Here is an 11,601-nt window from a genome sequence, read left to right on the forward strand (position 1 = left end):
GTGAAACCGGTGATAATTCTTAAACCAATATACTTTGTGACAAATCGAATTAGAGGAAAATTAATATAATTGAAAATAGCTTTTATCCAACCAAGAGTCCCATACTGGGAAAAGAGCACGCTGTCTTCCATTATCTATTTAGTGTTCTACACGTAAGATTTCAGAACCGTTGGTTGCTAATATGCTTAGGACCTGGGATGGGACTAAAAAGACAACAGCCGACTAAAGCTTTCTTGGGGTCTTCTTGGCTCTGTATATTTCCATGGATTTAAAGAATCAGTCCCTGGAGTTCCTGTCATGGCTCAGTGATTAACGAATCCAACTGGAAACCATGAGGTTGCCAGTTCGATCCCTGGCCTCGCTCAGTAGGTTAAGGATTCGGCGTTGCTGTGAGCTGTGGTGTAGATTGCAGACGTGGTTTGGATCCCAAGTTGCAGTGGCTCTGGCAAAGGCCGGCAGCTGCGGCTCCGATTCCACCTGTGGCCTGGGGACCTCCATATGCCAAGGGAGCGGCCCTAGAAAAGGCAAAAAGACAAAAATAAAATAAAGAATCAATTCCTGCTTAAACTAGGTCATTCTACCTACATCTTACTTCCAAACATGGTGATCACTCACTTTGATTTCTTACCATTTTCAATCATGACGTTCTTTATATTCCTGATCTTCAGTCATCACCATAACTATCAGGTAATAGATACTATTACAGTTGTCTTTTGTAGATCAGGAAAATAAAGCTTAGGTATCAGAGTTCCCTGGCAGCCTAGCGGTTAAGGATTCAGCAGTTGTCACTACTGTGGCTCAGGTTTGATCCCAGGCCCCAGGAACTTGCACGTGCCGAAGGTGTCGCATAAATAAATAAAATAATAAATAAGGCTTAGGTATCAAGTATCCTACCTCAATCCTTTTACCCAAATGTTGCAAAGGAAGCTGATGTGCTGGCCTGGCTAAGCACCTTGAAGAGAGAAGACAGCAAAAAACACCCAGCCTATGGCCAGTTGGGTAACTGATGTCTGGGAAGCTGTAAATACTTGAGGAAAGTCACAGAACAAGTTCAAGAGCAACCTCAAAGCCAAACCTCAGGCCTTGGGGTGCAGTTTCACAGATATTCCACTAGAAAGACATTAATTCAGAGCCTTAAATCTATGAAAATTTTATGCCATCATAGAGTTCAGTATTTTTGCCAACATTAGCATAATGGATCGCAAAGTCCACAGGGTTGAAAAATGCCATTGACATAATGAAAACTGAACATCATCTGATTATTGAGTGCTATGTCAGCAAGTTAAAAGGATCCTTCGCATGCCTTTTAACAGCCTATAGCCTAAAACCAAAGTGGTCAATATGGACAAACATCCAGATTGAAACTTGGGCAGTGAATTACAAACACAACAAATCAATTGAACACAGCAGATCTTGTCAGACTCATGAATAATTAAATGCATTTTTACACTACTGTGTGGTTGGTATTCACAGGTCTGAACTGGAAAAGCCATCAATCGAAGAATAATTGTAACCTCAGCCTTGTTCAGGGAGGAATCATTATTTTGAGGTGATAAGAGGTAAAATGATGAAAATGTTGACAAGCTAATGAGCGAAGTTGGAGGGAAAGTGTTTCACATAGAGAGGCCCGCTGGTATGAATGTAGAGAGTCAAAACTGGGGAAAGTAGGAAAGTGGAAACATGAGACATAGGCTGGCACTAAACAAATGAAGGCCCAAGAACCAGGCCTGGCTAATGAGAGCATCTCATGGGCCAGCTACAGTGATTGGTTCAGCTAGGAGGATGTAATATAAGCTGAGCCAATGAGAATTAGCCCTGCGTCTTTGGGGAAAGATGTCCTCCCCTTCTGGAGCTTGCTGAGCTGATATAAAATCTCTAGGTACCATCTTTCCACTGCCTGAGAATGAAGAAAAATGAAGCTGAGAAATGTAAAAGAGATCCTAACAACATCATTTATCCTGTTGCTGCCAGATCTGTATCCGAGAATCTTCAGCAACTTAAGATGGAAGATGGTAAAGTCCTTTTTTTTTTTTTTTTTTTTTTTTTTAATCTCCCCTGCAGAAGTTTTCCTGGGCCAGAGGTTGAAGCCAGAGCCATAGCAGTGACAACACCTGATTCTTAACCTGCACCACAAGGGAACTCAGTCCTTGTTTTCTTTGGTAGTTCAAATTGAGTGTCTGCTGCTCACAGCTGAAACAGTTCTGATACACCATTGTCTCCCTGTGCCCAAAATGCATTGGGTTCACTCTAAATTCATGATATTTCCCTTTCCTCTCTTCTCTACTGGATGGATTTTTCCAGGTCTTCCTCCCTCAGATCTGCCTCCTCCATGTCGCCTTTCGAGATTGTTTCCTACCACCAGCCATTGAGCTATACCCAGGTGGCTCCATGCTCACCCTTCATTTGCTACCAGTTTTGTGTCAGTGCCCCTCCTGCTTCCCTTCCTTGCTTAGGTAACACCACTCAGCCGTCAGATGACCTAAGACAGGGTGGGATGCCTTTGTCATGTGTTCTTACAGCACCATTGATCTTCCTTTCATAGACCTTTTATTTATGAATATGCTTATAACATCCAGCACACAGCATGGAGGCAGTAGAGTGGGTGGTTAAAAAAAATGAATACTGCATCCAGATTCTCTGGACCAACTGTATGATCTTGGGCAAATGTCTTAACTTCCTCCTCTAATCCTCCTCTCCCTCTCCCTTCCCCTTCTCCTGCCCCTCCTCCTCCCCCTCTTCTTTCTTCTTTTTTTTCTGCTTCACCCACAGCATGTGGAAGGTCCTGGGCTAGGGATCGAACCCACACCACAGTCGAGCCAGTCTCAGATCCTTCACACACTGGGCCAAAAGGAAACTTCCTGTCTTAATTTCTTTACGCCAAAATTTCTATATCTATAACAGGAAAAAGCCTCTTCAGAGAGTGTGATTGTGTATCTAGAGTCCAAAACACCTGCCTGGCATAACCACTGCATAAGTGATAGCTGCTATTATTATTGTGCACACGATTGCTTACTGTCTGTTTCCCGACCCTAGTTGGATGTAAAGGGGGAGAGAGGTCTGCTTTGCTTGCCATTTTACACCTAAGAAATCAGATGTTAAACATTTGGGCAGTGGCTTCTCACCAAGTGGCCTGGAAGCTCCTTCAGAGAAGGAACTTTGTGCATTTGAGAAACCTCATCGGGGAGTTCTCTTGTGGCACAGCGAGTCAAGGATCTGGTGTCACTACAGTGGCTTGGGTCACTGTTACCGCGCATGGGCACAACCAAAAAAAAGAAAGTCTCATCCGGTCTCAGGCACTGTGCCTGGCACATTCATTCCTTTCCTTTTTTCCTCATTGTCAAATAGGTTATGGCAGCTCATTTGAGATGCAAATGCTAGTAAACTTGGGCTGTCTTGGGGGAGAACATTTTCCTGGCTGTAGACTTGAGTTTAAAACCAAACAAGTTTCTGAGGATTGTATTGCAATTCTGTGAAGAACTTTATGACAGCCTTTTTCCTTTTTCATCATGTACGGAACAAATACTTAATAAAGCCATGCTTTGTGCCTGACGCTGTGGAAGGATCCTAGAGATCTCAGAATAAGAGAAGGCAGCCATGGCACTTGCTCTGGTTGGTTTCTAATGGGGGGATGCATGGGCATTGTTTATGAAGGTCTGCACTACTTTCTGCATGCAGTTAGCATAAAATAAGGGTAAACTAACCTTGGAATGAGTTCCTACAATGGGGGAACTGCATCTAAAGTCATGAGGATATTTATGGGCAGTTAAGATTCCCTAAGTCTCAGGAACAATTGGCTTATTTTGAAGTGTTGGTTGAAATGCCATTGGAGGACTTTTAGGCTAGTTGGAACATGATTAGATTTTTATTTGCTAACACACTGTGGTTAACTGCAAGATGAGATGGTTCTAGCTGGGTATTGGATGGGGAAGAGGGTGGAGGAAGAGCGAAAGTGCTCTAGGGGAGGCCACTTAGAGATCTGCAGAGAGAGTCACAGAGCTGCTGGGAGCCTGCATATTCCTAGGTGAGGAAGAGCAATGGAAAGGGGACAAGCAGGAGTACCCATCGTGGCTCAGCAGAAACAAATCTGTAGCATCCATGAAGATGCAGGTTCAATCCCTGGCCTCACTCAGTGGGTTAAGGATCCCGAGTTGCCGTGAGCTCTGGTGTAGGTTGCAGACACAGCTCGGATCTGGCTTTGCTGTGGCTGTGGTGTAAGCTGGCAGCTGTAGCTCCAATTCAACCCCTAGCCTGGGAACCTCCATATGTCACGGATGCCCCCTAAAAAGACAAAAAGGGGGGCAGGGACGAGCAGACAGAGTGAAGACTTTTTGGGGAGGTAGTACTCTGAGCTTGGTGATTGATTGAGATGAGGGACAAGGATGAGTCAAAGATGAGACCCAAGTTTCTGACTAGAATGAAAAGGAATGGCACGCTGTATGACGGGATGCTGGAGGAGAGGTTGCAGGTGTAGGTGGTTGAGGAGAAATAAGCTTAGTTTCAGAGGCACTGAGTTGGAGATAGATAACCATGAAACACCTGAAGTGTTTATCAGGTATTAGTCAGGCTCTGAAGATATGTCTGGACTGGAGATAAATCTAAAAGTAATTATATAGACAAGATAACAGAGACCACGTGGTTATGGATGAAATTGCCTAGGGAGGGTTTTACCAAGGAGTTTTGACTGAGAATAGACAAGGGATAGTCAGAAAGAGCTCTACCATGCGAGGATCAGGCAGAGGAAGAGGAGCCAAAGAAAACTAATACAGTTCTTCCAAAATTATAGAAGAGAGAGAGAGAGGCATTCCCATTGTGATGCAGTGGAAATGAATCCGACTGGGAACCACGAGGTTACGGGTTCCATCCCTGGCCTCACTCAATGGGTTAAGGATCTGGCATTGCCATGAGCTACGGTGTAGGTCACAGATGCAGCTCAGATCTGGCTTGGCTGTGGCTGTGGCTGTGGTGTAGGCCAGCAGCTGTAGCCCCGATTAAGCTCCTAGCCTGGGAACCTCCATATGCCGCAGGTATGGCCCTAAAAAGCAAAATAATAATAATAATAATAATAATAATAATAATAATAAATTAAATAAAATGGTAGAAGAAAAGCAAACAGGCATGCAGTATCAGTAATGCCAGAGTGTTTCAGGACGGAAGGGGGCAGTCAAAAGGATCAAATACAGCTAAGAGATGAAAGAAGACAATAGTAGCAGCAATGTTCAGTTCTTGAGCAAGACTCCCCGATGCCTTTAATCCTTCTGATAACCCAATGAGGAAGGCTCTATTATACTCCCCACTTCAGAGAAAACAGAGGCTCAGAATTTAAGTAACTTGCCCAGATTCATTTAGGCATTATTTCCATGGATCCTATTACTCTAGAGTTCTTTGAATTCTACCAAAGGCAGTTGGTGTGGACTAGTTAGAGTATTGGCTCTTGGATGATCCATATTGAGATGGGTTAACGAGTGAGAGGGAGGTGAAGAAACAGACTAAACGTGTCTGGCTTTCAAGGGAAGGGGAAATAAGGTGGCAGATGATTGAAGAGCTCAAAACTACCTTGGGGAGTGAGTCTCTGCCTTATTCCCAAGAACCTCCCTAACCTGGCTCTGCCCCAACCTATTCTAACCTTTTTGTTTGTTTGTTTTCATTTTTGAAAGTTTTATTGAAGTAGAGTTGATTTACAATGTTGCGGTAATTTCTGCTGCACAACAAAGTGCTTCTGTTTTGTATGCACACACAGCTATACTTTTTCACATTCTTTTCTCTTCTAACCTTTAAATCAAATACATCACTCCCCCTTCCTGCTGCCCGGTCTGCAGCCTCTCCACTCCCCCCACCCTCAATGGATTATTCTTTCTTCTAATTTGAGTGCACTCACTCCTCAAAACTCCATTCAGGAGTTCCCGTCGTGGCTCAGTGGTCAACAAATCCGACTAGGAACCATGAGGTAGCGGGTTTGATCCCTGGCTTCGCTCAGTGGGTTAAGGATCTGGCGTTGCCGTGAGCTGTGGTGTAGGTCACAGACATGGCTCGGATCTGGTATTGCTGTGGCTGTGGCATAGGCCAGTGGCTACAGCTCCAATTAGACCCCTAGCCTGGGAACCTCCATATGCCATGGGTGCGGCCCTAGAAAAGACAAAAAAAAAACAAAAACAAAAACAAAAAAAAACTCCATTCAAATTCATCTCCAGAGAAAGACTTCTCAGTCTCATCTTCCTTGACAGGTTTTTATCAAAGGTTACTTTTGACATTTCTTTAGAAACTAAAATGCTTGGCACAATGCAGGTGCACACAAGAGGCTCTCATATAATCCACAGATAATTAATTCTTTTTTTCTTTTTTCAGCTGCATCTGCAGCATAGGGAAGTTCCCAGGCTAGGGGTTGAATCAAAGCTTTAGCTGCCGGCCAATGCACAGCCATGGCCATGAGGGATCCGAGCTGCATCTTTGACCTATGCCACAGCTCAAGGCAACGCCATATGCTTAACCCAGTGGGTGAGACGAGGGATCAAATCTGCGTCCTCATGGATCCTAGTCGGGTTCTTAACCCACTGAGCCATAACAGGAACTCCGGTAAATACTTCTTTACCTACAATACTTGAGCAGAACCGTTTTACTCACCGTCCTGCTTTCCTGGTGGTTTTCTCTTTCCTCTAAGTTCTGATCTGAATTGTACGAAAGCACAGCCCTCGTGAGTATGGAGAGGGCTGGGTTTAGAAGCTAAGTACGTGGTGAGGAAGTTGAAGCAAATGAGCTTCCCTCATTTAGAAATGAGACTTTCTAGAGAGATTTGGTCATAAAATATGGAGCGATCTCAGCAGCTTAAAGGAGGCCAGGGAATCGATGGAAGGGTTTGGTCATTTTATTTGTCCCTTTGCCATGATTATTAGCACATTTGTCATCAAAATGTGAGGGGCTAGTGAACCTATAAGTGAGGCTTGATGGAGTGCTCTTCTTAGAAGGGTAGGAGGGCAGACTGAGGGCCCAAGAGTTTTGGAAATGAGCAAATCCATCTATTAGGTTGAGGAAATTAACATGAGATGGCCCCTGGCTCCTTCGGGGGAATCGAAGCTCCATCACTCCCAAGGGAGGGATTTGCAGCTGCTTTCTTTCTGCCACAGCCTCAGAATGGTAGGCACCTAGAAGGTACTTAGTCCGTATTTGTTGAATAGGCCATTGAAAATGGATCAAATAGGGAAAACTCTTAAGTATAGACTCTCTGGGGTAAGTAAATAGTTGTTCGAATAGCCTAATCAGATTTAGAACAGGCACAGATTTAGAACAAGCTTTCTTTAGGGGGCATTACATTCCTCCCATGTCCACAAACACTACTTACAATAAAGGAAAGATGTGTTCTTTCTTGCCAGATGAAACCCTGGTGTGCTCCCAGCCCATGTGTGATCACCTGCATAGCTTTCACCACCTCTCGACCACCACTGCCACCTGGTGGGAGGGCAGCGATTCACAAGTGGCACCTGGAATGAGACTTCTTGCAGGCAGCAGCACCTGTAATTCTCCTTTGTGGTCATGCCCTTCTAGAAAGCTGGCAACCCTGTGGTTCATGGAAAACAAGACTTTGCTGAATTCTCTCACTGTACAACTTTGTCCCCAATCAGGGTTTAGGGTTCTACTCTTGCATTTCTTTTCGGAAAATAGGGAGAGACAGCCAAATTAGGCATGACATTGATAAGGCCACATGAGCAGATCCGCCTTTCGGTGGCTGTGGTGCTATGTACCTTGTAAAGCTCTGTGCACCTGCCAGTCATCACCTACTGTGATGACTACTAGTGGCCATATAGAGGTAGGCTGTGGGGACCTGACGACTCCAAGTGCTATAAATACTCACTCGACAAGCCTTTCCAGATCTGCATGAACTAGGTAAATGGATTCAAAAGTTTCAGGAGTACTAACTGATTCAGGTGATTACAAATGAATTATGTGGTTTTGATAGAATTCTGATTCAGTTGGAACCTTTGAATCAGTGATACTGTAGATGTTTTCATTTTAAGCACACTATACTCCTTGCTGTTTAGGCTTTATTTTTCAATAGAAAGGACAATTCAAGGTAGCTTATTTGCCTTCTTGGGGTGGGGGGAGTGACAATTATGCACCATTTAGTTGAAGTCACTGTTTTAATGCGTTTCAGCAACAGCTGTTATTGATTCCTACTGGTTTTTACTTTTTCAGAAAGCTGTTAATATTATGTCTCAGCACAAGGCGTGAAACTGTGTGTATCATACCTGTGTCTCCACCACCAGGTAAAGAAGAGACCTTAACCAGCATCCCTGAAGCCCCCTCCACCCCACCCATGATCCTTCCAATCACTGTCCTCTCTCCCCCAAAGGTAGCCTCTATCCTGTCGTCTAAAGCCATAGCTTCGTTTGCGCCTGGGTTTTTTGTTCGTGTGTGTTTATATAAATGAAATCATGCAGTGCGTAGCTCTTTTTTGCCAGGCTTTTTTTGTTTTGTTTTGTTTTGTTTTTGCTCCATATTATGCTTATGAGAGTCAGCCATGTTGCTCAGAAAAGCTGTAGTCTGTTAGTTTGTGTTGCTGTATCCTATTACCTTGTATAAGATGTCATAATTGATACACAAGGTCAACACTGAAGGATACTTGGGATACTTCGTTTCCTTCTAGCTGGAGGCTCTTACCAGAAATGCTTCTGTGAACATTCTTGTCCTTGGGTAAACATAGACACTTGTTTCTGTTGGGTCTACACTTCCGGGTAAGTTGCTGAGTCATGGAGTCAGCGCGTGTTCAACTGGGATGATAATGCCAAACCGGTTTTTAAAGTGGTCATACTAACACACACTCATACTAGCAGAATGTCAGCAGTCCCGTTGTTTTGTATCTCCCTATTCTTAGTATTATGTAGCATTTTCATGTTAGCCACTTTGCTAGGTATGTATATATTTGTATTTCCTTGTGTTATTAAAGTACTGTCTTTTTTTGGCTCACGGTATGCCGAAGTGTCAGGGCCAGGGATCAAACGCCCCCTACAGCAGTGACCTGAGCCACAGCGGTGTCAAGGCTAGATCCTTAACCCGCTGAGCCACCATGGAATTCCTCAAGTACTATATTTTAATTAACAACTAATTGTGTTTCTTTTTATAGCAGAACAGAAAGAACCATTTATAACCTCATAATGTGCTTTAAAATATCTTTGGCACCAAGTCCACATCATCCTATTTCCTTTTAGGCCCATCTTGGTGAGAAGTCTATGTCCCAACTAATATAAAAACAATAACATAGACATATGACAGGCCCAGCTGACCCATTTAGCAAACAGAAAGATTCATCTAATATCTCCTCGAAATAAAGTAGGATAGAGAAATAAAAGCAAGGCAGAAAAACAACCAGCTTTTGAAAATAAAGTGTGGCGTTCTCTCATGGTGCAGCAGGTTATAGGTCCTTCATTGTCACTGCAGTGGCTTGGGTCACCGCTGTGGTGCGGGTTCCATCCCCGGCCCAGGAACTTCCACATGCCACAGGCAGAGCTAAAAATTTAGAAAAATAAATAAAGAGTAAGCTGTAAAATAATCGAATATTACAGTTAGATTCATCTAATTCAGCCAACTCGGGGCCAGGAGAGGTTAAATGGTCAAGACCTACCCCAGCTGCAAACAGCCAGAACTAGAATTCTACTCCATTTACCCCTAATCTTTTCTAGGATACTCAACATTTTATTCAATGTATGTTCTTAAGTCTAAAATTTCTCTTTAAACTCAGTTAAGTTTCCCAGAGTTCAGGTTCATTTTGTAAGTGCACGTAGTTAACCATGAAAGAACGCTCTGTCCACGTGTTGTAGTTATACAGCCATGCTTTCTCTCTCTGACTAATTAGAAGACAACTCGACACTGAAATCCAATCCCAACAGAACACTATAGCCAGAGAGCTGTCTGGCTATCACTCTGCAGAAAGACACAGCAGTCTGTCTAAATTCTCACTGCTTCCCTTGTCAGCAAGTCAGGGCTTGGAGTTTTATAAAGGAATCCATGTCAATCCCCAGCTCTGTCTTCCTCTGAGGATTCCTGGGGGCTGGGGGTGGGGGGCTAGCTCCGTAATGCAATGGCTTTCTTGTCGGAAGATATCACCGTTGACCCAGTCAGCAGACCGTGGACTTTGACTTATGGCTCCTCACGGATCCATATACATTCATACTCAGAGCTTCTACATGACAAATGGCATACAACTGCAAATGCCTAGCCTCTGGCTGCTGACCAGAATATAGCTAATTTATCCCTATAAGGTTCATGGTTTGCGTCTTCGCTAACAGCATCAGCAGACCAGCTATAGACTCTTAACTTTCACCATCTTGATCTGGGAAATATAATTTCTCCTCTATTTCATTGCGCTTATTAATGTAAAGTATTGTATTCCCTAAATCAAAACAGCAGCCCACAGGCATACTTAGCTTAACCATCGCAGCCTTTAAAATCTATTTGAATTCATGCCCACATTTGAAATCTAGAGCGTTCATATAAAAATTCAGATGATCGGCCTTTCTTGAAATATCAGAGGCTCTAGCCATTCAGGGACCTCGTTCCTGGTGACAGCCCGGACGAGCTGACGGGGGTGGCCTCCTTCAGTGAGAACACAGCTCCCTAACTCACCAGTCACCTACACAGGCCAGTTCACTCCTCTATGTTGCCTTCCTGACCCACAGAGGTATTTGAATTTGTGATTCTTGCCCTAATCAAATAGTATCAAGGCCAGGTTTCTGCCTGGAGCTCAATGCCAGGGCTTTGGCAGCAACTCGAAGGCCCTCCAAGCAGGCTCTGTATAATTCTGGTCCCCTGCAGGCCCCTGCTGGATTGCCCAGCACTGTCTTTGCCATGCCCTTTCTGCAGGCTGGATATTGGCATAACACAGAGCTCCTCTGGCATACAATGGGGCTGCATTCATTTGGGGAGATCTGGGACTTCCGCTCTGCACCAGGAACCTGATTCCCATTCTCTCAGAAAAAATGCTGAGGGATGTAGTTGAGTTTTCTCTAATCTGCAGAAAATTCAATTGGCAAGATCTGCAAGTTTGGCTCTGCTTTGAAGCATCTGCATCCCTCCCCCCACCGTGAGTCAGTGCATTCAACAATGCTATTTAAAATTCAATAAATACAAGGCAAATGAAATGACCAAAATGGATCCTCACTTTTCTGAAAAAAAAAAAAAAAAAAAAAACTAAACAAATGCTCAAAATGTCAAGCATTAGGGACTTTAATAAAACATTGGACGTGTGTTCCCTAGAGGAGATGAGCAATTCAAAAATAGGATGTATGAGAACCATGCTAAGTGATCCTTCAAATACAACTAGCACTCCATGTCCTCATGGATGCAGAACCATGTTCTTAATGCGATGACACAAATCAGACAGTGGGAGTCTCTCGGGGCCAAGAGGACAGCAGCTGTGCCGGATCTGAGGCTATGGATGTGAACAACACTGGTCCGTGGGAATCCACAGTGCCATGTAGAGCCATGGTGTCCAGGATTTACTGTTGTGAACATTTCTCAGAGATCTCATAACAGCGGGTAGTCAGAGCCTGGATTGTCTCAACCACAGCAGAGCAGTGTAGGGAGTCCAGGACTACACAGCTCTGCTCTTGTCTG

General features: G+C 44.0%; 1 long non-coding RNA gene across 1 annotated transcript; it reads left to right on the forward strand.

The window, feature by feature from the left end:
* Positions 442 to 11,188, forward strand: LOC110262087. Its single transcript, XR_002346631.1, has 2 exons — positions 442 to 2,012; positions 8,185 to 11,188. It is a non-coding gene; the product is annotated as an uncharacterized LOC110262087 (long non-coding RNA).

The sequence above is a fragment of the Sus scrofa genome, chromosome 8 (assembly GCF_000003025.6).
Source record: "Sus scrofa isolate TJ Tabasco breed Duroc chromosome 8, Sscrofa11.1, whole genome shotgun sequence".
Lineage (NCBI taxonomy): Eukaryota > Metazoa > Chordata > Mammalia > Artiodactyla > Suidae > Sus > Sus scrofa.